At 41.0% G+C, this 27,196-nt stretch overlaps 1 protein-coding gene and 1 long non-coding RNA gene across 29 annotated transcripts in view; one reads left to right on the plus strand and one right to left on the minus strand.

Moving 5' to 3' along the window:
• The window catches only part of CUX1 (cut like homeobox 1), a 264,103-nt gene that overhangs the window by 66,497 nt on the left and 170,410 nt on the right, over nucleotides 1-27,196 (plus strand). The window lies entirely within an intron of this gene.
• The window catches only part of LOC111937691 (uncharacterized), a 70,117-nt gene that overhangs the window by 10,445 nt on the left and 32,476 nt on the right, over nucleotides 1-27,196 (minus strand). Inside the window, exons 5-6 of the long non-coding RNA XR_002868714.2 lie at nucleotides 16,913-17,076; nucleotides 5,798-5,851 (exon numbers count right to left, since the gene is read on the minus strand). This is a non-coding gene — a long non-coding RNA (uncharacterized LOC111937691). The remainder of the gene's footprint in view (nucleotides 1-5,797; nucleotides 5,852-16,912; nucleotides 17,077-27,196) is intronic.

Raw genomic sequence — 27,196 nt, forward strand, 5'->3', positions numbered from 1 at the left:
AATGGTGAGTCTGTCTGAAGGAGAAAAGAGCAATAGGTATTGTTTTAATATTTGTAAAATGCTTTATAGATAAACACAAAAATGCTTTGTAGATAAACACTTTTCCAGGCAGAACTGATTGTTGGAAATCTGTGGTCTTGCCATCAGTAAATCTTCAGGCTTTTAAAATTTCAGCTGCACCTTTCTATTGTTTCTTATGCATGAGCTAATTAGGAGGTGGTTCATGGTGAGTTGGTCAGAACAGTAAAAACCTGGTTGTTCTCCACACAATATCAGTTACTTTCTTCCAAATTAAATTCTTAATGTTGATAATCTATAAAATCTGGAATTTACCAAAAATATTAAATCCTTTTCATTGTGGAAAGCATCTTAATTACTTTGAGAAAACTTCCTAGTTGTATAAATTTAGTATTTTGTTCTACAGAATTTACTGGTTTGTTGTTTACTTTGAATTTACTCTTAAGTTTTTATATTAATGGCTGATGGTAGATTCTTGCCCATTTACCTTGATTTGTTTCAAATCTATCCTCAATGATGCCAGTGAAATGCTTTCTGCCCCACATCCTCTGACACCTTCTTTTGGAGGAACAAATCACTGAATCTGTGTCACAAAAATCTTGTTTGGACTTTTAAACCAAACTCTTCTGCTGAGACTACCAAGCACTCTCTGAATATTCTGCGTTTATTCTGGTCCTTAGGTTGGACCTGGCAATACAGGAAACCAAACCAGAGGCTGGAATTCCCAAAAAAACTTCCCTCTGAAGGAGAAATGTTTAGCAGGAGCTGGAGTTTCCTGATTATGGAGCAGGGGGATGAGATGGCAGCAGGATCAAAAGGGGAAGAGTTCACACACAGGACATTTCTGTGCTGATAGCACAAGTTTTGTATTATGTTGAATCTTTATTATCTGTGTTTACCGTCCTGTTAGAATTTATATATATATATATATATATATATATATGTATTAAATATCTGTTATTATGTGTATTATTATTATTGCAGTTCCACACCTTTAGTTCTGGCACTGTGAGAGCCAGGTAGGAGCTCTCAGTCCAGCTTCTGTTTAGATGCCTTCTGTTTCATTCTCTTCCCATTGCTGAGGAGCAGGAAGGGTCAAACAGGACTTCCTAAGAACCCATCTGCAAGAAGTCCTGTCATTAATATGGACTGCAAATGCCTGGAGGATGAAATTTTTATTTGCTGACCATCAGTGGTAATTAACCCTTACCCTGGCACAGACTGGAGCTCTGTAAGCATCGATCAGGCCATAGCTTGATGTGCTGTATCAACCAGCCAGTTCCAAGCAGAGATTTCATCTACAAAGATGTGGAATTTTCCATGGCTTGCAGGACAAGGTAACACCTTCTCTCTTAAGAATGGTGAGTGAGGCTGAGGAGTTTTGAGAACCAATTGGGCACAGAAAATCCATTTCTCAGGGAAGTGGAGCGCTTCCTCCTGGCCTGGCCTCTCTTTATTTGACCATCTCCTTCCTCAATTCTTCAGTGATTCCAACCTATCAGATCAGAAGCATCATGAGTCTCTTATGGGTTTGTTTCTTACAGAGATTTAACAGCTTAGAGCTTTGTTTGTTTGTTTGTTTGTTTTTAATTTATTTTGGGGTGGCTTTTTTTTTTTTTTTTAATTTTGTTTTGTTTTTACTTTGTTTTGTTTTATTTGTAAGATTAATGGTGGTGTTTTATTTCCATGGAGATGGTTAAAGTTTTAGTATTGTTTTTGTCAAGTCAGTAGTTCTGAGTAATTTTGATGGCTTATTTATACAAGAAGTTAGTTTATATACTCCAGCTTGTACTTATTCTGGCTGCTTCTCTTAAATCCATGTAAAGTAGCAAAGCAGAAAGGCACAGTAGAGGAAAAACTGGAAAAACAAAGCTCTGGGTAGAATCTCAGTGCTGGTTGAAGCAGATCAAGCTGCAGTGCTGCTGCAGGAGATGGTCTCACCCTGCACTGCCCATGTACTCTTACCCTTTGCTTGCAGATAGTTTTATATCTGTTTGTGTTTAAAAGTCAAGTATTTAGTTAAAGACTGGTGAAGTGATCAGTAATCCCACGTGGGATTGTTCTCACGTGCTTGTGTAACGTGTTTCTCAAGAGCCAGATCCTGCAGGATGAAACTCCCCATAAAAATTGAGCAGAAGTTCTTTCAGTAGAGCTCCTGAGCCGTGGTGGTTCCTCCCCTTGCACAAGGGCATCGTCACTGCCTTTATTCCTTCTTTGCTTCATCTGAGGAGAGCAATTCTCTGTGGTTGCACTGAAAAGCTCAGCCAAGCTCAGAGCTTCTCCTTTCCCCTAATTTGACCCCAACTACAGAAAGTTGCCTGAAGTTCTTGCTTTTCTCATCGACTGAAGCGAGCAGGTCCTAACAGGACTCTTGAATTTCACCAACTGCCTTATTCTGGGTTGGCTCCATCTTATCATGTGTAAGCCTGTTATTGGCCTCCAAGCTGCAAGTGCAGTATCCCCAAGCAGAGGTATTTGGGAAAGGTGCTCATAAAAGAGCTGTCTTGAAGTTCCAGTTGACCAAAATGGCTTTTCACGGGAAGATGTTTTGATAAAGTTTTAACTGGGAATGGTTTCTCCCAGACAACTCATCCCACAGCAAAGGAAATTTCCTGAGAAGTGTGAATTTCCTGAGGATTTGGGTCAGGATCCCTTTGCTGAAGTGATGCTGTGGAATTAAACAAGAGCTGTCCATGCACAGGGGGTTTGGCTCTGATCCACGGAGGTGGTTTCCATTGTAAAGGCTTTTCCACTTGCAGTGCAGAGAGAGATTATGGCTTTGAGGTGAACATCTTCCCCTGAATTATTACTTATGAGGACTTTTTTGGTTTCTTTCAGAAAGTCAGTTTAATCCTGAAGGATTTGTGATTAAACCCATTTGGTTTGTGGCAGTGACCGAGCAGGCACTGCTTTCCACCTTTCCTTCCTCAGCCAGTTTTGATGGCTGGGAGAGGCTTGGGCATTCACTTTATTCTGGTTTTTTTCCTTTTTAATTTTGAAAGGTTTTGTGGGAAAGGGAAGCTGCCATGCAGCTCTGTCCCAGAGCATGCAGGAATGCTTTGCAGCAAATGTGGGATATGTAAAAGTGTCACCTGATGGTGTCCCCTTGTCCCCTGTTGAGGTAAAGACCAAGAAGGGAAGAGCTTGAGGGTCCTGGCCCCCCACCTCAGGTGAGACTCCTGGATCAGATACCTTGAACACAAGATCTTTGAATCAAAGAACAAGAACAAAGATGAAGAAATTCCAGAGCAATTAACTTGTTGTGCAATATTTAAATTATTTTTAATCATAGTTTTACCTCAAATTATAATTTAAGATATATCATGTAATCACTAGTAATACAAAATGAAAATGGAAAGGGCATGTTCTTTCTTCTGAACATTCTCCATATAATAATCAGCTAATAACTCTGTCTGCTTTAATTCAACAAGTTCCACTCACTCAGTTTTTAAGTTGGCAGGCTGCTTTTTAATTCTTCTCTTCTAATTTGTTGTAACATGTATGAAATACATGGGTTAATTTGAGTAAATAAAGTCAAGTTAATCAAAGGAAATGATTACAGAAGGAACCCAAGAGGGGAGCTGGATATCATTCAGGAAGGCATTGTGTAGCTCTGCCAAATTAATTAAATACTACTGGTTAAAATCAAGAGTTAGTGATAAGAATCTTGTTGAATTTGAGCTCAAGTGACTTGTTTTAGTGGGTGAAACGATGACCCTCTTTTTATTTCCTGACATGTTGAGTATTCTCCTCCCTCCTATCCCTTTTAACTCCAAATTTCCGTGTGGATTTCCCGTACTGGGCCGAGCAGGAAAGTTCCGCTGCCTCTCATAATTCCTGGAGGTCACTGCTCCGTGGTGTCCCTGCACCCCTGGGAAGTGTCCCCACTCCCTCCAGAGCCACAATTAACTCACCAGAGCTCTCGGCTCAGCGCCAGGAAATCAACCCCAATTACTGGATTCCCCTTGTCACTAACGCCACTTCACGGCTCCCACTAATTTGAGGTGGCAAGTCCCAACTTCCCATAGCAAAATCACCATTTTTGGACCATTTTTCTGCTTATTCTGTCATTTCTGTCTCATATTCTGTTCTTTTGGCTCCACTAAATTGCCATTGTAAGGAGAGTTTCAGATTATCCTGGGAAATTCTTGTCTGAGTATTGCAGGGATACCATGGAAACAGAGGAGGTCTGGAGTTGTGCTTGGTTTTAATATAGTTTAACATAGATCAAAAGGGGGCAAGACCCAAAAAGATCATCTTCAGACTGATCAAAACTGTATCTGCATTTAAATGAAGGTTCTTGTTGGGGGATTAAGTCAGGGCTGCAAATTAAAATATCTTCAAAAATCCCAGCTTTTTCTTCTTCTCCATCACTTGGCTTATGGAACCTTTCAGGCTGTTGCATTTGCTGTACTGGAACAATACCTGGTTCCAAACAAATACCTGCTTCTATATTTAAATAGTTAATTTCTTTTTTTTTTTTTGGTTTCTCTTGAATCAGTTTTCTCAAACATTCCACAACCAAACTGAGGGAGTTACAGGCAATTGAGACAAGAACTGAGTTAATCTACATGACAGAATAATGCATTTCAAATGATTTCTCAGCTTTCAGTGTTGTAGTGCAGGTGGCAGAGGCACAGCCTGGCATTTTCCCATCCCAAGGATGGATCTGTAGTTGTTGGATGTGCTCTGGAGCACCTTGACTGGGATGAGAGCTCTAACAGGAAATATTTCCATGCTCTGAGCTTCTGAGATCCTGCCCAGCCAATCTGATCCAGCTTTTATCCGTGAGTATTCAGCTAATGTGATTATCTCTTCCTAAACTTGTTTCACTGCCATAATGAGTTCCTGGTTTGTCACCTATTAATAATCTGATATGGAGAATTAATGTGTTCCCCTGGATTTCTCCAAGCATTTGCTCCAGGGCCAGATCATTGGGTATTTTAATTCAGTGGTTGGTAGTGGTTTTGACAAGAAGATTGGTTATGTTGGGAGTTCATTGAAACACATTTGCTGATGGGTTTTTATAGTTGTAGCTTTGAGTTCTCAGGTAACATCCTTAGGATTAATACTTTGGTTTAATTCCAGCTGCAATAAATAAATTTTGTACTTTGATTATGACTTATAACTGTCATTAATGTAACTGCCATAACTACTGTAACTACCATGGATTTTCACACTGTCCTTAGCCAGAGTTGATGAATACCAAGGGCATGAAATGCAAAATCCTTACTCTGCAAAACTTTCCAAAATTAAATATTTGCACTTTTCTTGATTGGCACAACAGCAATACCCTATAAAGAAATAGTCTTTAAATATATGTGCACACACATATATACACCCACCCCCTTTACACCTCCTCCTTTTTGCATCTGGCCCATGCCCAAAGAGGAAGCAATGTGGCACCAGGATGGTTTTTTTCTGATAAGTGGCATTCTGCAATTTTTGCCTTCTGTGACTCAGAGTAATTTCTTGTTGTAAAATCCCAGTTCCTTCCAAGTAAATTTAGACCACTGCTGTCAGAGATGTGTGTTTAAATGGGATTACAGTATTGGAGGTGATCAGCCTCACTAAAGCTAACTCAGAGCCAAACTGGCCATGGCCACTGGTGCATTTATTGACATTTGCTTTCTTAGCCAAGGATTTTTGGGGTACATTGTTAAAAATAACATTCATTCTCAGGAAGTATTCTCAAGTAATATTTCCACATCCCTCTTTCCTTTTAATTCAGTAGCTGTAACTCTGAGCATCTTCCTCTTTTGCTATTAATATAACTTACCAGATTCTTTGTAATTTGAAGAGTTTTCTTCATTGACCAGGTTCACCTTTCTCACTGGTAAGACAAAGAATAAAAAGAATATTACCAAACTTGCAGAATACAAATATAATATATATAAAATAGCCTCTAGAGCGTTGTGGATTGGCAAGATCCTGAGATGCCCTATCAGAAGATGATTTTTCCCCACTGCAGCCATTCAAGGGTGAGACCTGTCTGTGAGTCAGCAGGAGATGGAGCCCAGGGTGTTTGCAGGACGTGGGTAACTCTGAGGCAGCAGGATTTGGGGATTAACACCAACTCTGGTGCATGGTTGGAGGTGTGCTGTGGGCAAGGACAGCTTGATTTCATCTCATGTTGAAAGAGAAGAGCAAGTCAGGGCTCCAGGAGGGCTCTGCCCCTCGAGTGGTGGTTGTTACTCGTGGCTGTGGAAGGAGAGGAGCCACAATTGGCATTTCAGTGATGCAGCTTTTGCTCGTGAAGAGATTTGAATGGTGGGAACTTTAAAATTGTTTTCTCTCTTCCCTGATTTTGGTTTATTCAGAAGGTGAGTTTGGGTAGCTGTAATTTATTATGAGTGTTGTGCAAAATCAGCCTTATTTTTTAGGATTCTGAATACCAGTTACAATGCAAAATACACTTTTGGTATTCATGGAGCTTCCCCTCACTGTGAGCAGGGGGGAAAGGCTGGGTGGGACAGGAATCCTTGTGGAAGGATTCCCTGCCCATGGAACAAGATGGTTTTAAGGTCCCTTCCAACCCAAACTGTCTGTGATTCTATGATTTTACTCTTCACAACAATCTTGCTTTATTTTTTAAAAAAAGAAAACGTTGTTGAGGTCGTTTGGGCTTATTGGGCTTTTTTTTTTTCAGCCCCAAAGTAGGTTTTTTAGAGCCAGGGCCAAAGTGCCAAAATAGCACCATCAAGATTCATTCAGTACTGGGACCAGCATTCAGACTGGAAACTGGTTTGTCAGCTTTATGCCAGCTCATTTCACTGCAGTTGGAATGATCCCTGTAATCCCTGATTTTAGACTTATTTTAGCAATGAAGACATGAACAGCATTTTACATGGTCCATAAAACAGACCTGAAATCACTAAAATGGATTTTTGTCCACATTTCTGTGGCTTTGAAGAGAGCAGGATGAAGGCTGTGCCCAAAAGGGGCTGTCCCTTGTGGAGGGAGGGTTTTTCTGCCCATGCTGGTGCTCTGCTCAGAAGAGTTTTGCTTCCTTCTAACAAAAAAAATCAGGGGGAAGAGGTGTTTGTGTGTGGAGAAATTGTGATAGGGTGCAACATGACAAGAGTAAAGTCTTGCTCTTTCCTCTGAGAATGATTATGAGGAGGGTGGAGTTGGTTGCAGTTAATTTTATTGTGTTTTTACAAGTCATACTGTTTTTTTCCCTTCCCTGTTTGTTCTTACTTGATTTTTGGGAGGATTCAGTTTTTGCTGTTTAATTAGTAGGGAAAATATCCTCCTTTTTAGTCTTGCATCATGTGTTAGACCCATGTTCTGACATGGTGGAGCTTGTGGACCCTTTTAAGTACAGCTTCATTATTTATAAGGCATTAATCAGATTAATTTCGTAATAGTTTCCTGCTAATCCTGCCATTGTTCCTTAACTCAGAACTAACAAAAGCACAATTTTAATACCCTTTTAGTTGCTACAACATCCTTCTATTATTGGTTATATTTTTATTAGAGAGTGCTTTCAGACAGTTTCCTAAAATCTTAAAATGATTGAGCAACATCTTAAAATTGCAGCACTTCTACTGCTGATAAAAGGACAATTTCTCAAGCAAATCCCCTTTTTATTAAAATCATGTTTCTTTGTCAGTTGAAATTTGTAGGAGTTTTCCTCTTTCTGTATAATCCCAGTCCTTGTGCCAACCAGATTTTTTTCCTAGCAGTGATATTGAGGCTCACTTAAAAATGTGTTTTGTTTGTGGAAAAGATCCTTTTAGTGATCCTGAGAGCATTTATAGTGGAAGTACTTAGCATACTGACACGCAGCAATAAACACCAAAATCTTAATTACTTGCATATTATTTTGTTATTACTGAAGAAACCTGTATTTGAACATCACTTCCTTTTTCAGTTTGCAAGGGGCCTTATTTCTAAGGACTTTTAATGAGATTAATTATTTTTCTGGTATCTTCTTCAGTTCTGTTTTATTAAGTACTTCTCTGTTATGTGATAAGGAACTGTGCCATTCAGGAAATTTTGTGACATTAGGTAGTTTAAAACAGAAATTTTACCTCATGCTAAATAGAAAAAAAAACAACAACGAAACTAAATGCCCCAAACTCTGAAAATTTAAAAAAGAAGCCTTAAAAAAGGTTGTCTGACTACCTGCATAGATAACCATTGATTTCATTCTCTTTTAACTGCTGTTCATCTCATCTTCAATAGCATTTTAACTACTCCAGTAAAAATGTATATATAATTACAAAAAGGCTATTATAATCAAAATGTAAAGGTCATCAAGCAGATTTCTGAATTGATGTCACTAAAAAGTATATTATTTTCAATGATGATGAAAACTTATTCTTTCTGTATCGAATAGGATGATGGGAACTGCTTCCATGCAGCTGGAGAAGAGACTTTTCCTCAATAACTCCCCATGATAGGGTCATTGAGGTGTCAATTACATATTTTATATTTATAGAGCACTTTTCTTCAGGAAAGATTCCTAAGTGGCCTCCCAGGTCCTACCCACACACACGAGAGATTAATGTATTATTTTTTCCTTTTGAAATTGGAGTGGCTCAGAAATAGCAGATATGTTCTGTTGAATGGATCCTCTTTTCACAAAAAGACTGGCTGAGATAGGAGGGGGGTGTAGACATTCCTGGAGTTGTCACATGAGGTTTTTTCCTGGATTATGTATACTGGGATAATTTGCTTTCTGGGAAGGGGCTTCCCTGGAGCAGTGACCCCACCTCTGATTTCACTTATTCTTGATATTGATTAGGGAGAGAATGAAACTTTAGAAAGCACTCAGGACTCCTTTCATTAAGAACTTATCTCCCTTTAGAAATTGTATCTAGATTCTGCTTTGAACCAACAAATAAAACATCATTTTCCAATCCCATCTTGTGTGGGTCTCAAATTTGGGTGGGTTTAATTTCTCTGAAGGAGCCTCACAGAAATGGGCATGAATTCAAGGAAGGGTGTTTTTCCTTGATTTTAGGCATAGACTCATTATGTCAGCAGTAGTTCCTGATCTGTTAGAGTTTGGTTTGTGTGGAAAACCCACAGCAGAAGTGCTGATCTCTTGGAATTAAGTTTTCAGTGCCTCCAGTGCTCAGCTTGGCTAAGACACGTGATTCATGGTGGGGTTATTTTTTTCTAAGCTTTTTCTCTCTAGAGTCTTTGAATTTTATAAGTGGACAAGTCTTCAGTGTCTCTCCTTGGCCATCAATTCATTGCCTAAAAAAGTTCTTTGCCTGTTGCATTTGACATGGCCCAAAGTTGCAGATGTTCGTGTTAGACCTGGCTGCGTTGTGCTGGCAAGTAAAGCACTTCCCTACACACATGGAAGATGCATCTATTAATATTCTGTAAATCAGGGTGTTTTTTTTGTTCTTCAGGATCAAAGCTGGTGTGTTAGCAAAAACTTCAAATTCTTGTCTTTTAACCTGCTGGTTAGTTTGTAGGGGTATCTATTCCTTCCTGCTTTATTGCAGCGAGCTACATGTATCTCTCATGCTCATTTTAAGATCACAAAGCAGCTGTTGTTATTCTGGCATTTAAAAACATCTTGAATGCTTTTTTCTTAGAAGGAAAAAGCAGGTAAATTAGTTTTCTTCACAGCAGCATTAGCAGTACCACCAAAGGTGCTGAACAAGGTCCTGGAAAATGCAGAAAACCCAGATAGCAAAGAGGTCTTGAGAGAAAGGAGGGAAGGCAGGTAGTTCTGGGAGACTGCAATTAGGGCAGATTTTATAAATATTTTTGTGTTCCTAAAAATGCCAGCATGTATTATCTCAGTCAGTGATGACAATAACCAGCAGCAGGGGAGAGAGGAAGGGGAAGTGGAGAGAATTAATACACAGCCCAGTAACGTGGCCATTCCTCTTTTTGTACAAGCAGCTGAACCAGAATAAAGAGTCACAGCCTCTCTTTTCCCAACAAGGAGCTGGTAGGAAATTACAGCTTCATATAGGAAACCTCTAAAAGCCATGATGTCCTCAGATTTTCATGTTAAATCATGCTCAGAATTTTATAGTTTGGAGTGAGTTCTGTGCCAGGATCCCAAAGACTTCGTTGTGAAAGCAGCTTTGCAAAGTGAGAGAGGAGGACGGTCCCAGCTTCATTATGAGCCTGTTGCAAGGAGCTGCTTTGTTTTTATGGCTTTGTGTGCTTTGGCTCCAAATGCAGAAATCAAACAGGAGCTTCTTCTTGTCATTATACAGGTGCATGAGTCAGCTTCTTGTTTAGTTTTTCACAGCCTTTTCAATTGTGCAATAAAATCATGTTGAAATGCATTTTAGTTGTTTCTCTAAAAGCTTCACTTTGGTTGTCTCTAAAATGATTCAATTTTCCATCCACACAATGAGAATTATCTGTGAGGGGTTTATAGCCTGGCAGCCAGATTTACCAAAGCAGGACACGAGGTGAATTCTGGCCATGCAGCTTCAGGTCAGATCAAGGTAATGGAAACAAAAAGTGACCAAGGAAGCCCTTTGTGCAAATATTGTTATTCCTAATCCCTATTGTAATTCCTAACATTGTCCTGGGAGATGTGAACACTGACTAGAAAGGTCTGGGTTGGAAGCAAAGGAAAATGAGATTTTTGCTGTTTAGGATGTCCCCACACTCTACAAGGAAATGAATTATCCACACCAGAGTAGAAAACCATGTTTTATGTAATGTAGATTAGAGGTGTTTTTCTTCTACTTAAAAAAACCCAAAAAAACCCACAAAACAACAAAATCCACCTTTAAAATAGACCTGGTGGGTTTTTTCTTTTTCTTGTTTTTTTCCTTTTTTTTTGTTAAAAAAATTCCTTTTTAAAGGAATTCCTTTTGCCCCGAATGGAACATTCCAAAAAACGTGCCTAGAATTCAATGCACCATTAGTCTTGATTTTCTTCCTGTGTGACTGAAGCAATTGTTTCAACTTTACTTCAGGTTTATTAAATGTAGAAAGTATCAAAGAAGCATGAAGCTTCCCACCCCCTAATGGCCTTGATTCCTGCCAAAAGTGCATATTCTTCCACTGCATCTTCCCCGTACGTGACTGCAGGTCCAAGTCCAAATTATTTGTTGCTTAGCTGAGAGCAAATAGGTTCAGGGAGTTTTCCCTGCCAGATTCGAAACATTAATGCTTTCAAAACAAATAAATTCATTTTTTTTTTACAATTAAAAAAAAAAAGAAGTCATTCCTGTTTGAGCAAGGCAGGAGAAATTGCAACCCTCCCATCACGGTGATGAATTTTAGGATATAATGCCTTCCTCCAAGCAATGTGAAATGTTTTTAAAAAGGAGTATTTGGGAGAAAATAAATGAGCTTCATCTTGTGCTTGAGGAATTAACTTTCACTTTAGTGGTGGAAATTGGAAACAACAATATAGGGAGTAAGTAGGAATCAAGTAAAGAAAAGAGGCTCTTGCTCCATAATTCCAGGTGTAGAAGCATTTCAGTTTCTTTGGAGGGGGGGAGTTCTGTTCTCTTGGACTTTTTTGCAAAGTTTTTTAAGCAAAATCCAGGAAAAAAGGGTCTCTGCAAGTTTTGGGCTGCTTGGCTTAGAGTTTCTATGGAATGAGCTGCCCAGGGATGTTCAGGGTGTGCAGCACACGTCGCTCTGGGTGGAGCAGGGAGGAACCAGCACCTTGCATTACCACAGTGTTCAATGGTGGCACAGCTTGATTTTTTTGGAGAAAAGCTGGGCAGAACTCAGGTGACATGGTCCATCAGCTGTACCTGGCAGATGTTTGCTTAACCTGTTAATTCCCATGTTGATGGAGGGTCACAGGCAGTTGTTTCTGGTGCTTTTATTTTCCATGCTAGAACATCCCCGTTCCTGAGCCTTAGTGATGATAAAGGTTCCTGAGCCTAGGAACCTTTAGTTTCTTTCTCTGTGCTCTGGCCATAACATGGAGAACACGCTGCCACCTGCCTCTTTGGAGCAATGTCTTATATTTAAAATCCCATTTTCTCTTTCCCAAACCAGCATTTTTTTGATGATTTTTAACCAGGGATTATTTTGAAGCATCCTGTGCTTTGTTATCCATTTTCTCCTGCATCACAGAAGTGCCCCTGTTCCTTCCTTGCCTGCTTTGTGCTCATGCCAGGGAAGCTGGTTTCACTTTCCTGGTTCCTGAACAGGCTGAGATGCCCTCCTGCCTTGCCTTGCCTGCAGTAGAAGCTTCCTGGGCCTCTCTCTGATCATTTCCACTGCTCTGGAAGTTCTCAAATTGAGCTATATCAGTTTTGAAATGCAATATCCAAAGCCAGCAAGGCCTCAGCTGGAAGATTTTGTCCGACACTCAGTAGAGCAGAAGAATTATTTCACATCTTATTGTCTTTCTGTGTGGGTTTGCTCTTCTCAGAATGATATCTCCCTCATTTGAAACAGAAGGACACTGTTGAGTCATGTTCAACTTGTGATCCAGCATTATCCCTATTTTTTTTTATTTTTTTTAACTGCTGTGTACACTGTTGTTCCTGCTCAAGTGCAGTCTTTTACCTTTTAGATTAAACATTTCTATTGAATCTTAGGGTTTAGGGGTTTTTTGTGCTAGTTTGGGTTCATGTTGGTTTTTTCAGTTTGTGAAGTTCCCTTGGAATTGTAATCCCCTCATCTGTTGCTGTACATGTCAGGCTGCTGTTCTCTGCAGATTAAATATTAAATTATTATTATTATTATTATTAAATTATCTGTCACAAGGTTATTTGGGACAGTGGAGTGGGGCAGATCCAGGCCAGACACTCCAAGAACCATTCTCTCCACATCAGAGGGTTTGATAAACACCTGCTGGTAACTTCTCCTGGCTGCTGCTCTGTGCTCCAGAGCAGGTTTCCTTTACTTTCCTGCAGGATGTGTTGAGCAAGGCTTCACTGAAGCCTCCCTCAATTCAAATTGTGGCATTTCCTGGTTTTTCCTCAGTCTTTCAAGCTCCTTAGCATCTCCAAGAAGGAAATCAGTTGCTCTAACAAGTTGAATTTAGAGGTACCTTTGGGGTTTCCTCTAGGTGCTTTCAGGCAGGTGGTGATTCATATTAGTTTTCCTTGATTTCTGAGGAAGCATCCAGCCCTCCCCATCCTCTGCTCCTTTTTCTGCCACTTTAAAAATGTGCTGTATATTTGGCCTTTTTAGGTCCTTTTAAAGGTGACAACAAATGTCTTGAATGATTTGCCAGTTTTTCAGCACACACAGTGACAAAGTTTATGAAAGCCAAGCCAGTCCAAAAATACCAAAACCCTTTAATTGACATCTTTGTCATCAGTTCCAAATGAAGTTTGAAACCCTCCCCTCTCCTCTCCTCATGTTACCCATTTACTGACAGGTCTTGTAGTAAAAGCTGATGTAAAAAGACATCCCTTGTGCTCTTGATGTCCCTTTTCCACTGTATGATCTGCCAGGAGTCCCTTTGCTTGTCATTCCACTGTTCCTTTATTTATAAAACTTGTTTCTTGCTGCTTATTGGATTTCTTGCCGGTTTTCTCCCATTCTTTGTTGGAACACTTCTGATTTCATTTCCAAATGTTTGTGCTGTATGTTTATACTTGCCTTTGGCAGTCTCACCCAAGTGTTTTATCCCTTTCATTTGAGGTCGGGGAAGAGCTTTGCTGTAGCCATTGGGCTCTTTTCACACCCCCTCTCTTTGGGGTTTGGACCTGTGTTTTTAATTGCTGCTATTTAAGTTTCTGCCAAGCTCTTGCCTAACTTCTCTCCCCCTTGGGTTTGTGTCCTCTCTCACTCAATCTACCAGTTTTGTGAATTTGTTACTCTGTTGTTTGGAGTGTGTGTCTCACAAAACCCCTCTCCCTAATCTTCTTCATTTGGAGTTCAGAATAAATTCCCTTTGTAAAATCTCCCATGTTTGTTCCTTGCTTTTGGCTATGACTAGAGGCTTTTAATTCCTACAGACATCTAAATTTTGGAGTAAATTTTTAAAATCCTTGATGTTTGAAACAATCCTTCCCCTTTTTTGACCCCTTTTCCCCCCTGCATCCATCTCACTGTGCATTTTGCACAAGGCATCCCCTCTGTGAGCAGGATCCCAGGGCTCTGCCCAGCTCCGTGCTCAATTCATGCCAGCAAACCTGAAAGCAGCAGTAACAAGGTGTGACAGAACTTGATTGCCCTGATTTTTACTCCTTAAAAATGTGCAGAGTCAAGTCTGTGTTGGTGCTACTGACACTGTGATTGGACTTAGCGAATTCACTGATGGAAATCCATCCTGACTGTGTGTGTTGCAGCCCCAGTAGCACTGTGGATGTGTATGCATTTATTCAGGAGCTCGTTGATCATAATTGATGAAGATGAGGGGTGGGAGGGCAGAATTGATAACTTTCTGGGGAATGCTAGCTGTAGGTGCTGTAAGGAGATGAAGTACCTTATTAAACTCGGATAACTAGACATGCTGACAATTCCTGAAGTATCATTTGCTGCCCTGTGCTTACAGTAAAGGTGTTGTTAGGAGGCACCTGCATAAGAAATTTGATAATCAGGTATCACAAAGCTTGGAGGAAAAGCCCAGCTCTGGTAGCTGTCAATTCTGCCTGGGACAGGACCACAGCGATTCCTTGGATTATAATACTCTGTTTTAACCCTGTGGCTGGTGCCTAACTCTGACTGATGAGCCTGAGCATTACTTGCCCTCAGCAGCCCAATTTGTGCCGGTTTGGGGATGTAGAATAGGAATATCTTCTGGTGCTGCCCAGTTGAGTTGGGAAGCAGGTGGGATTTGGGGTTGGTAGAAAAAAAGAAAAAAATTCTGTAAGAGTCTGAGCATCATCCCCAAGCCAGGATATTGCTGAAAATCCCTCCTCACCTGGGGAGCCACCAGAAACACGAGGCAGGTATTTGGCAGGCAGCTTTCCACGTGGAAGGAAGTTTTAGTGTGCCCAGGCACTGAACTGGGACAGACTTCAGGGCTAGGATTGGAAGAGGGTGGTGAAAAGAGAGCAGGAGGAGGAGGTGGTGGCCATTTGCCAGGACACAGAATAAGGATGAGGTTAAATGATTTAAGGCTGGTGGAAATGACTGAAGACAATAGAAGATGTGCTGAAGCTGGGATGTGAGGTGAGTTTGGGCATTTATCAGGAGACATGAAAACTCTGTATAAACTTCATTGTTATGCTTCAAACCTGACTTTACACTCCTGGTTCCATCTTCATAAATAAACCTTACAAGAAGCAGAAAAATGTTTTTATCTTAACCACAACAACAACTGTATTTTAATCATGCTGGGTTTTTTTTCCTTAATGTTGGCACGATGGGTTTTATTGTGTGTGGAGTTGGGAGGAATTGTACGGAAATGTTGCATTAAGTAGATGAGAGGACCAATAGAGTCCATGGATTCACTGCTAACACTTGCAATAATTGTCCATTACTACTTCTTAAGAACAGCTCTCCTGCTCTTAGAATTGCCAGCATGTGGTCCTTAAGAACCCCATTTTGGGTGGAAGGAAACACAGTTGTAATCAAAACAATGATTACCATCGCCTTCATTTAAATGCAGAAGGAGAAACTAATGTGTGCTCTAAAGGGATGTAAAAAATTTACAAGTAATTCTTGGTTTTGAGGTTAGGTTTCTGATGTCCATGGGGAAAAAGTTAATTTCTTACCTTTCACTTTCAAGTGAATATTTTTGTATTCATTTCTCACTCTGCATTTAAATGAAGGTGATAGTAATCATTGTTTTGATTACAGTTGTGCTTCCTTTCCCCTGTAATGGTGTTCTTGAGTACCCCATGCTGGTCGTGCTAAGAGCAGGGGAGCTATTCTTAAGGAGGAATAATGGACAATTATCTGAGCATTAATAGTGAGTCTGTGGACTTGTCAGGACTCCTCAGCTCTCAGAGAATTCTCCTTTTCCTCGAAGGTGCAGGGAAACTCCCCAATAGTCTTATCTAATCACACAAAGTTAAATTTTGCAACTCTCCATCAAGCTTGCAGCAAATGCAGCCCTCTCTCCATTTCCCACAGAACAGAATTACAAACAGACTCTTCATTCCCTGTCCCAGGCTGTTGGACTCCAGGATTTTTGTGTGTAACTCTTAAATACCAAACTGCAGAAATACTCTATAACTGTCAGCATAAATACAGACTTTTGTGCCATTAGTAATGGGTGATGACAGGCTGTATGAAGAACACATTCCCTGCCTGTGCCATTCTTCCTTTCTCCCACTCTCCATCCACCCACTCCTTTTAATGTTACTACTATTGTTATTATTTTTCGTAGCAGGCGTCATATCTGGGAGCAGGGGATTAAATGAATAATTCCATTTGGCAACAGGCAGGCAGCATCAGTGCTGGAATCCTTTCTGTTCTTTAGTAATATTAATGTTGTAGAATATCATCAGGAGGGAGGTGTTTGGCCAGGAATTTGCAGATAAATGTAGTGGGGGGTTATTTGGTCAGTATTGTTTGTTAAAGCATTTAACTACACAGGAGCAACAACACTGCAAAACTACTCTTAATGCATATGTTCTGAAATGCTTTTTAATCCTGATTTTTACTTTAAAACTAGAAATATAATGCATTTTATTTAGAATTATGGTGCTAGTTGGGGTGGCTGTCATTACAAAGGCTAATGCTATTTATTAAGGTCCTGGTTTTATTTAATAGCCAGATGAATGGAACAGTTAATAAAAGAAATATTGCTTTATTCCCTGACATTTATGTCCTTGGTTTCCAATAAAGAATTGAAATTATGAATAGTTGATGGTTTAAATTGATGTTTTATGTTGAACGCTAGCTATAATTTCCCCTCTGAGGATTGTAATACCGAGAAACAGATGGTTTTTCACAGTAACAAATTGCTGTGTGTGTACTGGATATAGAGCCGCCTTTCAGCTCCCTCCACCTTCCCCTCCTCAGCCCCAGCAGAGGCAGCACTGCTGCTCTTCCCAGGACCCAGCCAGAGCTGGAGGAATCTCACCTTATTTTTCCAGGTGTGCAGGAGATGGGAATGGGCTGCAGGAGCTCAGTGCGAACAACTGAGCTGGATAAACACAGAAGTTCTTGGCTGTTCTCCTGTCCCAGTGTGCTCTGGCAGGCTGAGCTTCCTTGCCTGGTGCTGCTGGAGGTGGAAATCCTGGAAATCTGGGAAGAGTGAGCAAAGCAACAATGATTTGAAGTTAAACAGGCAGCTCCAGTCCACCCACAGCGGTTTCTTTGCTTTGGATTTCTGAACTCAGCCAGTCCACAGTGTCTTGAGGTTTTATTGACGTTTGGTCTAAAGTAAATGAGTGCTAAACGCTCTTGTTTATGTGTTTTTAAACTGTTTTTCAATAATTGTTACTGTGGGGAAGTGGTGTGAGATGATTAGTGGAGAATTTGGCAATCCACATTAAAAATACACCTTTCTCTAAGCTAATTATTGAGGGAAATGGTTAGTAATTACCACTTCTAAATGTTCTCTACTAAGGTTTACATGTAATATTTGGATCAAGAGTCACTTTAAGCTCCATTTAAAAGGAGAAAGAGGAAGAAAACAGGAGGTTAAAGGGGTATGAGTGAAAGGAGGGATCACAGCCAGGTCTGTCCTCCACAGCTTGTGGGTGTGAGACCATTGCTGGAGTTCAAAATGCTGCTGCTATTGGCAGAATGAGCATTTGGCTTTTCACAAATCCCTCTATGATAAATCATGTTACTGACACACAGTTAAAATACATGGGCTTCAAGCTGAAAACAGCAGCAATTTCATAAGAGACATTAATTGTTCAAAACCGAATTGCATAGATCATAGGATTAAATTTTTACTACTAATTTTCGAAAGAACTCTTAGTCTAGAAAACAATGGAATGGTTTCAAAATTCCTTTTTTTCCTTGGAAGAATAAGAGATTGATGCTTACTCAATCTTAGCATCCTGAGACTTCTCTAGATGCTACAAGATTTGGACCTGAGCATGGTTATTGCATACCTTGACTGTAGACCACTAGTGAACCATATTTTTTATAAAGCAGTGAGGCTGCTGGAATGAAATACCATGTTAAATTTGATATTTTTAATATTTTAATAAATTTAATGGTCAGTTTAATATTACCCTAATTTTTTCTGGTTGTTCTGCTAATGGCTTGTATTCAAAACAGTGAAGAAATGCATCAGAAATCCTGCCCTTTACTTTTCCCCTTTTGGCTTAATGTCAGGAAATGGCACATTACAGCAATTTGTGTGGCCCTGCACCAGTGCTAAGAGAGATAAAGCACTGAGAACACCCAGAGACCAGGGCTGCAACTCAGCGTGGCCATCAACAAGGACAGGAAAGGTCAGAAAAGGTTAAGATGGTTGGGAAAGCCATTTTACATATATCAACTGTGCTGTTTAATAAGTTACCTGCAACCAGTTTCTAGCAGTTTGTACAATAAAGCTTAAGCAGGAAAATTCAGCAGAAAACCTGTCTCCAGTAAGTGTGGTGTGGGTTATAATTTAAAAGAACTTGCTGGGACCAGCTTTACAGAGCTCATGTAATGAGAAAGTTGCCATCAGAGTAATTTAGAAGTGGCCTTTTGTCAGTAGTTTCTACGTATCACTTGATTGAAAAATTCAAGGTGTGATTGCCACTAATTCTCTGGTACAAAAGAATGGTCAGGTGCAGATTTCTGCATAAGCAGCTGAAGGAGTGGGATCAGCCCATGGGCAAGTGATAGCCCACAGTGGCTTGAAGTCAGTGCTGAGGGATGTTAATAAGCTTTATTTCCTGGCTCTTGCCCCAAGGATGTTGTGCTAATGCAGCCAGGGTTCACTTCCAGCTGTGGAATAGTGGGAGAGAAAGCAGAGGGAGGATCAGGAGATCTGCACAGGGATGGAACAGAAGTCACTTGCACTTGGGCATGTGTTGTCTTTACAACTCTGGTTCCTCAAAGTTCACAGAGATGACATGGAGAAATAAACAGATGTTTTCAGTGCTAAAATAAGCCTGGTGTTCTCCCACGTAGAAAAAAAAATATTTTATTTTTAATTTTTTATTTTCTTTCTTTCTTTCTTTCTTTCTTTCTTTCTTTCTTTCTTTCTTTCTTTCTTTCTTTCTTTCTTCCTTCCTTCCTTCCTTCCTTCCTTCCTTCCTTCCTTCCTTCCTTCCTTCCTTCCTTCCTTCCTTCCTTCCTTCCTTCCTTCCTTCCTTCCTTCCTTCCTTCCTTCCTTCCTTCCTTCCTTCCTTCCTTCCTTCCTTCCTTCCTTCCTTCCTTCCTTCCTTCCTTCCTTCCTTCCTTCCTTCCTTCCTTCCTTCCTTCCTTCCTTCCTTCCTTCCTTCCTTCCTTCCTTCCTTCCTTCCTTCCTTCCTTCCTTCCTTCCTTCCTTCCTTCCTTCCTTCCTTCCTTCCTTCCTTCCTTCCTTCCTTCCTTCCTTCCTTCCTTCCTTCCTTCCTTCCTCCCTCCCTCCCTCCCTCCCGCCCTCCCTCCCTCCCGCCCTCCCTCCCTCCCGCCCTCCCTCCCGCCCTCCCTCCCTCCCGCCCTCCCGCCCTCCCTCCCTCCCTCCCTCCCTCCCTCCCTCCCTTCCTCCCTTCCTCCCTTCCTTTTTTTTCTCTCTCTCTCTTTCTTTCCTCTCTTTCTTTCTTTCTTTTGCTATTTCTCTTTCTCTCTCTACTTTCTCTCTCGTTCTCTTTCTCTCTCTTTTCTCTCTCTTTCTCTCTTTCTCTCCCTCCTGTCTCTCTGTCTCTCTTTCTCTTCCTTTCTTGCTGTCTGTCTCTCTGTCTATCTCTTTCTATTTCTCTCTCTCTTCCTCCTTTTGGCCTGGAAATGTTGTCCAGCCAGAACTGGAGGAGTTTGGCTCCCAGCCCAGGATTTCTGTCTGGTGCCCTGGTCTGAACAGGAAATCCCAGGCAGAGCCAGGGGCGCATGTGCGGCTGAGTCCCGAGCATTCCATGCCCTGTGCCATGGGAAGCGTTCCCTGGGTGCTGCAGTGCCTTTGGGGAGCCTGGGCTGGCTCCGGGAGAGGCTCAGCTCCTCCGACACTGCATGATTGCAAACAGAAATACAACAGTCCCAGTAATGACCATTTTCTCTTATTCACACGGTCCCTCTGTAGGGCTGTGCACAAAACTTCTAAGTTGCTGCTTCCTCGTGACTCAAACAGTTCTTAAGAACTGGGGAATATTGGTAAGAGATTTCTTAATCCTCTGTCTTTTGGTTCAAAACCACTCCATGCCTCTTAAAGATTAAATTTGGTCACTTTGATGAGCATGTTTGGACAGCAGTAACCAGTGATTTCTATGTCAGAAATGCAGGGATCTATGCCAAATCAATCAGCACTCCCTTTTTCCCTAACAGTTGCATCTGCTGGTGATTTATTTACTTAGGAAAAAGAACAACTGATAAGAAGTGAGCATGTCTGTGATCTGAGCTTATCCTTCCCCCAAAAATCAGAGGTGTGGGGGCCTCTGGCTCTCGCTAGAGGAGCTGCTGTTGGCAGAACTCTCAGCAAAACATGCTAAGCCATGTCTGTACATAAAAACGTGGAGGCATTAGGCAGCCATACGCTGCGAGGAAGAAGCACCCTGAATTTCCATCTCCTAATCCACTTGTCTTTTTAGTACATGTATGCACAAAACATTATTATAGCACTTTTTAATAAATGGAATAATAGTAGACTTAGTGTTACATACAGGAGATTATCATCTTCAGTGATTGTGTGTGCACAGCTTGTGTTATCAGAAGATTAAATGAATCTTAAGGAGACGCTGCTTCACAGTGAGATTTGATTTCCCCCGCACGAGCGCTTCTTAAATTATCGAGCGTCGCGGCGCAGACAACACTCGGCAGCACGAAAGCCAACGGGAGGAAAGTTGTGAGCAGGCTTTACCTGTCTTGTCAAATGGCTCACCTTGGCTGAGAGGAGAGGGTCCTATCGCTGGGAACACATGGGGTGAATTATGGGCAGATTAAGAGCTTCCTCCTTGGCTTAAGGCAGCGCGCCTCGCCCAAGGACTGCTGCTCCCACCTCCTCCCCGCTTATTCATCTCCTCCACAAACCTTGGCACGGGGGACCATGAAAACTATCACCTTAAGTAAATCCTCATAAGCTATTCATGTTCCTCGACAACTTTGCTCATGCTGTTTGATTCACAATCCTCTGCCTCTTCAGTTCTCTCACATATTAACGAGTTTGATCACTGCTCCATATAAATGAGGCATAATCTGAAGCTGTCAGACCTAAACTGTCTTGAACGTACACTAAGTGAATATATTCAAATTTCTCTTTAAAGCTGGGAATATTTATAATAAAACTTGTCAGAGCTTCGGTTAACAGTTTACACTGGAAGTATTTTTGGTTGTGAAATACAAAAACAAGTCCAAAAATGACTTTTTGAGCTGATATTACTATTTTGCCTTGCATATGGAAAAGTCGTGTTGTGATTTCAACAACAAATGAGAAAATCGTCAAACTTGTATGAAAATGAAGTAAGCTCAAACTTCTATGAAAATTAATTAAGCTGAAACTCCTATGAAAATTAATTAAGCTGAAATGAAAAAGTGTTAAAACACTTCACAAATTTATACTAATGTGACTCGTAACAATCACAATAAAAGAGCAACGGGGGCTGTTAGCAGTGCTTTTAATTTGGGTTGTGCTGCCTCTTCTGTCACAGCCTGAAACTGGATATCTATCGAAGTGCAAACACTGGACTCCTTTATTTTTTTTATCCTGTGATGTTCCAAGTGAAGAATGCTGTGTAAAAATGTCTCCTGGCTCTCGGGAGAGGCGGCCTCTCCTATTTTCCCTTTGAATGCTCTTTGGTTGTACCTCTCCCTCAGACTGCATCTGTCTGGGCTCTTCTATCCTGTCTGATACAAGGCTGCATCCTTGGCAGAGGCCAGCACAGAGAGAGCTCAAGTGTCCTCTGCATTTTTCTTTGTGTTACTGGAATAGGAGTTTATAAAATTTAGGAATTTTCACCTTTGTGTGAAAGAAGCACAGAAATAAGCAATATATGGTTGTTTCAGGAATTAAAATATAGAGTTCCTGACATCAAAGATGCAAGACAGGCCGGCTTTATAAGGAACTGGCAAAAGGAACAGTAGTATGAGCAAATGATGTCTTTTTTTAGCTACTAGATAATACTTTGGAACAGAATGAAGGCTGCAGCTTATGAATCTCATTTTCCTCCTCAGCCACATTGAATGCAGAGGATGAGTAGATCTCACCAGTGTGTGCTGCTGAGTTAAAACTGAAACTCAAAGGAGGTGTTGTGGAACTCCTGTGAGGAGCTGCTGTGGTGTCCCAGCCCTCAGGTGACAGGGAGAGAGGTCTGGCTGCCTTCAGCATCCTTGAATTTTGGCTCAAGTCTAATGGCAAAAATGACATCGTTTAGCCCCTAAATTCAAAACATCCTGCCCAGTCAGAAAATATTCTCTGTGTCTAGTGCCGTGTCCAAGTCAAAGCAGACACTCGAATTTAAGTCAAATCAAATGTGGGGAAGATTTCCTCAGCAGCCTTGATGTGAACAGGAAATTGATCCTCCAGCACAAGGCCAGGAGTGCCAGGAGCTCGTTCTTCACTGAGATAATCAGGCACAAAACACTGCAAGTTAATCAGTTCACTTTCAGTTTAGTATTTACATTCACTTCAGCTTTAAACAAGCATTTAATTAGTTCTGAAAACGTATTTGAAATCCTTCGTGTTGGACCTCGTAGATAATGAATGGTGCCTGTGAGTTTTGTTTTGTTTCTGGAAAGTGAAACCAGCTGCAGCTTCGCCATCCAAGCTGAGCCTGTGGCTGGCTGGGTGCCCTGGGAGATATGAGTTTTTATCATTTGGGGAGTATTTTGTGTTCTGCACTGAAGCTGGTCGTTGTGTTAGGGAAGGATGTTGATTCCACACAATGTTTAAGTTGCTGTAACAACATTCAAACATACCGATTGCATTCCTCTGCTCAAAAACAGCAAAAAAAAAAAAAAAAAAAGGATTAGTCTGTGGTTAATTTAACAACTCCCAAAGTTGCCATTACAATACACCTATATTCATTTCCTTATTAATTACGTGGTTGTGCTATTTAAGCTTCCTTTCTGTCCTTTGGGACCAAATTCTTGTCCTGGGTGAGAAACCAAGCTCCCTTTTGTGTTGGGAACCATCATGTGATGTGAGGCAGGGATTGTGCCCAGCCAGTCCTGAGTCATTAATGGGATTCTCCGGTGAATTTTCTCTGATTCCCAGCTTCCCTGCAGGGCCCCTGGACCTGACGTGCTCTTGCTGCTGCTGAAACTTGGTTTTTGCACTTGCTCAAGGTTTGTGTGGTGTTGGAAAAGTCCTGGAAGCCTTTTCACCTGTGATGGCTCTCTAAAGAATATTCATTTTTGGTTCACTTAAAGCAGCCCTGTGTCCTCTCTTAGTGCCTTTGCCCCTTGGGACAGTTGGTTAAGGATCCTCCCCGAGGGGATGCAGAGGGAAAATCCTCCTATGTTTGTGATGCTTTTAATCCCCAGCCTGTCTGAATCCCCACTGAAATAAATAGAGCATTCACCTTTCTGCTCATGGATTCCTTTCAAATACAATTTCAGCGTCACCTGTGGCATCCCGATTCATCAAGATCTGTTCTAAGCACTTCTGAATCTTATTGACCACTTGTTTTACAGGATGATAAATCCCTGTTCTCCCAAAGCAAATAGATTTAATAGAGCAGGTTTTTTTTTTCCCTTGATTTATGTTTGCCATGACCAGAAAGCAGGATTTCAGCATCCAGCAGACGCTGCTCCACAATTACAGAGTCACAAGCAGGCAGTGTCTGTTCTGCTGCTGAATGACAAATATTGGGAGAGGATTTGGTGACAGTTTATGTGTTCATATAGAACCAAAGCACGTGGTGCAATTGTTGCTTCAAGATTAAACTTTCTTGAAACGTATTTTTGATTTTAGGGGATGCCTCTGAGACAGGGACTCAGCAACTTACTGGTGAGGGAGTGAAAATTGGCAAAAAAAGCATATTAGACTTGAAAACAAAGATTAGATGTTTTTAATGTGTGTATTCTTCAAAAAATGGAAGCACTGTGTACTGTACAAGGTTTGGAAGATGACTGTGGACATCTGAAAATTATTTTTACCCCTCCTTTTGTAACGTCATCAGGGCGTAAAAACAACCCTAATTGCATTTTAATGAGCCACAGTGATAGTGCCCAACAGCTGAAGAAATTAAAGACTGACGTGCTAAATTGTACAATCAGATGGAAAAACCAAACTCAGGGTTTGGCTGAGGGGATGGGTCCATGGTGACAGCTCTGTGCCTGTACATTGTCACAATAATTGAGTCTGAGTTGCAGGAATTAGTGATGATGATGCCCCCACACTTTATTGATCAGCAGATTAAATACAAACTGGTTGCTTTGTGTGAGGTGCCTTGCTCTGGGGTATTTATGGGGAGTTTGGGCCCATCACTTCTCAAACCTTTGGGACTCAGAGCCAGGGGATATTGTCCAGAACAGTTGTGTGTATTTATTATCATCCTTACATTAGAGCAAGACTTGTCTTAATAATGAAATCCTACAAGAGCAATATCTTCCTTGAAAGCCATATGTCAATAGAGCTTTAAAATTGCTCGAATATGAAGAGGACGTTACACAAAATAGATGGATTCTGCCAGCCTAAGGAATAGGAATTGACATTTTTCAGAACAGATGTCATTGATAATTTATAGATGGCTTTAAAAATTAAACTTTATAGAGAAGCTGGCTTAAAAATGAAGTGTTGTCAATGTTCTGAGTGCACTGGGTACATGAAGCAGAAACGCTGGTGTCACTCAGTGGTATTTAAATACTGCAGAAGTCAGGAGCGGCCGTGTCCTCTCAAAGTCTGCTCCTGTTCAATATTAAAGGCTCATGTGTGTCTGCTGATTTCCAGATGATATAGCTGCACTCCTAGGAAGTGTTTGGAAACTAGCAGTTATTGATTTTGTCCCTTACACTTCTGATTGAAACCTGGAAGTAAAGCGCATGACTTCTGGGAAAAAAAAAGACAATTTTAAGTCCAAAAATACCAGCTTGGCTTTGTGGTTTATAAGCTGTAAAAGCTTCATATTGATGCCTTCCTAGTTTTAAAAACAGAGTGACAGTCCTCTCTGAAAGCTGTGCAGTAACACAGAGCTGGGGAAATCATTGGGAAGCTTTCTGGTGCTTTTGCAGAATCAGGATTTCCTTTTTTTTTTTTTCCCCCCTTTAATACACTTTTTGTTAAATTGCTCCATCTAAAACGAAGTAGGGGTTAATACACATTTTGCTAAGTAAGAAAAACAACCCAAAAAAAGGCCCCAGCCCAACACTGGAGGCTCAGCCCAGGAAGATGGGAATTCTGAGATAATATTCAATGTGCCCAAAGGGACAATGCTGTCTCTTGTTGTCACCGTCTATATTTAGCCACCGTGCTCATATGCAACTTAAAATACCTAGAATAGCAAGAAGAAATTTTTTTTTCCCCTTCATTTGAAGTGGTTCAGTGTAGGGTTGTTAATTTTGGCTTATCACAGCTGACACTTGAGTAAAGGGGGGAGAAAATAGCGGTTTGAAGCTTTAACTCCCTCCACATGTGCCCCTCTGAGGAGCTCTCCTGACTCCTGCAAAACTTTCTGGGCTGCCTTAAATTATGTGCCCCCCATTTAGGAGAAGTTCACAGGTCATTTAGTTGATTTAAAATCCATTGTTGTTTGTGCAGCTGATAAGGGGTGAAAAAGCTATTAGTTAACAGACCCTGCTTGAGAAAAAAATGTTAATAATTCCAGCTTCCTACTCACATCAACTGGAATTCTTCTGATCAGTTAATGTAAACAGTGTGATTTGTGCTTTAATACTCCAGCTTACATGAAAATAAGCAATAATTTTCACACTTCCAGGAGTGTTTCATGCTGTTGCAAACTAAGTTTTTGCATTTTACCCAGTTACTGAAAAGTTAATGAAGTACTTCTGTATGAGAATCTGGCAAATATTTATGTTTTAGGGACATATTGCACACTTCAGTGCTGGTTTTCAATGGGAAACGCTCCCAAGCATCAGTTTAAATCTGTCCAAAAAAATTGGGCAAAAAAATGAGAGAGAGAGCAAAGTCCTTGAGGAAATACTGGAGAAATTGTTTATGGGGGAAATGACCTTGGCTGGTTTGGATCCCACTAATGGCCTATTTATCCCCAAAGTGAACTCCTGGTCAAAAGGGATGGGGGAATTGGGAATTTGGAGCAGGAGGGTTGTGCTGAGCAGCCAGCAAACCTCAGCAATCCTTGCTCCAGCTGGGAATCTGTGGGAGCACAGCCCTGGGAGCTCACCCAGCACAAAGAACCACCCAAAAAATTCAGATTCTAGGTGTGCCAAGGCTGGAAGAAATGAGATGGCAGAGCAGGGAGCTGGTCCATGGAGTCACACTCGCAGCTGCAACTTGACCCAGCAGATATTTTTGTCAGTGCAGTGCTTTCCCTGCATCTGCCCTAAGGAAAAACCTTTTCATGGAATGCAGCTGAATGATACCTGCTCTCTCCCCAGAGGTGCTAACAGTTGTTTATGCTTCCTCTATCTGATGATGGCACCAAAATGTTTCCTTGTTCTTACACAAACTTTGGGAGCGGCGTCAAAAATAATCTTGTCTGTTTTGCTGGATCACTGGCACGTGTAAATCCATGGCATGGGTGAATATCTCAGTCCTCAGGTCTGATGGACCATCAAATGCTGCACAAACCATTCCAAAATCAATTTTAAAAACAACCAATTACATCTTTTCATAAGTGGATTATCAGGATGCAATAAATTGAAGTTATAAAATCAGATAAATTGCTTGATTAACCACCACCAGTTCAGAGATTCTTTGATGTCACTTGCCCAGTTTTAACTTTTTTTCCCCCGCTCACGGTGGTCCTCAGTGTCTGGCCTGGCCTGGCTAAGAGGGAGCTCCGTGGCTCAGAAATGTCAGCATCTATAAGGTTGTAGTCAGGTGGGAAAACCCGATATGCTTTGGGTGTTAGGAGTGCTTATTCAAACACTGCATTTCCAGACACGGTGTGCCTTCAGGAATTTCAAATAACCTGTTTTAACTGCACGGTGTTAATAAGCAGCTGGGTAAGATACAATCTCCTCTGAACAGTAGCTTTTTCTTTCACTATTTTATCTGCATTTCCTAAGAGTGTTTCACCGGATGGAGCGTGACCGTGCTTATATTTTGTGTTGGCAGCTCTCAGCCCTCTGTGACTCTGCCCCACTGTTCAGAGCGACCTTCATCATCTGCTGAGCTTTCACCAGGGCCATTATTTGTAGAAAT

The sequence above is a fragment of the Cyanistes caeruleus genome, chromosome 21 (genome assembly GCF_971803275.1).
Source record: "Cyanistes caeruleus chromosome 21, bCyaCae1.hap1.1, whole genome shotgun sequence".
NCBI classification, from domain to species: Eukaryota; Metazoa; Chordata; class Aves; order Passeriformes; family Paridae; genus Cyanistes; species Cyanistes caeruleus.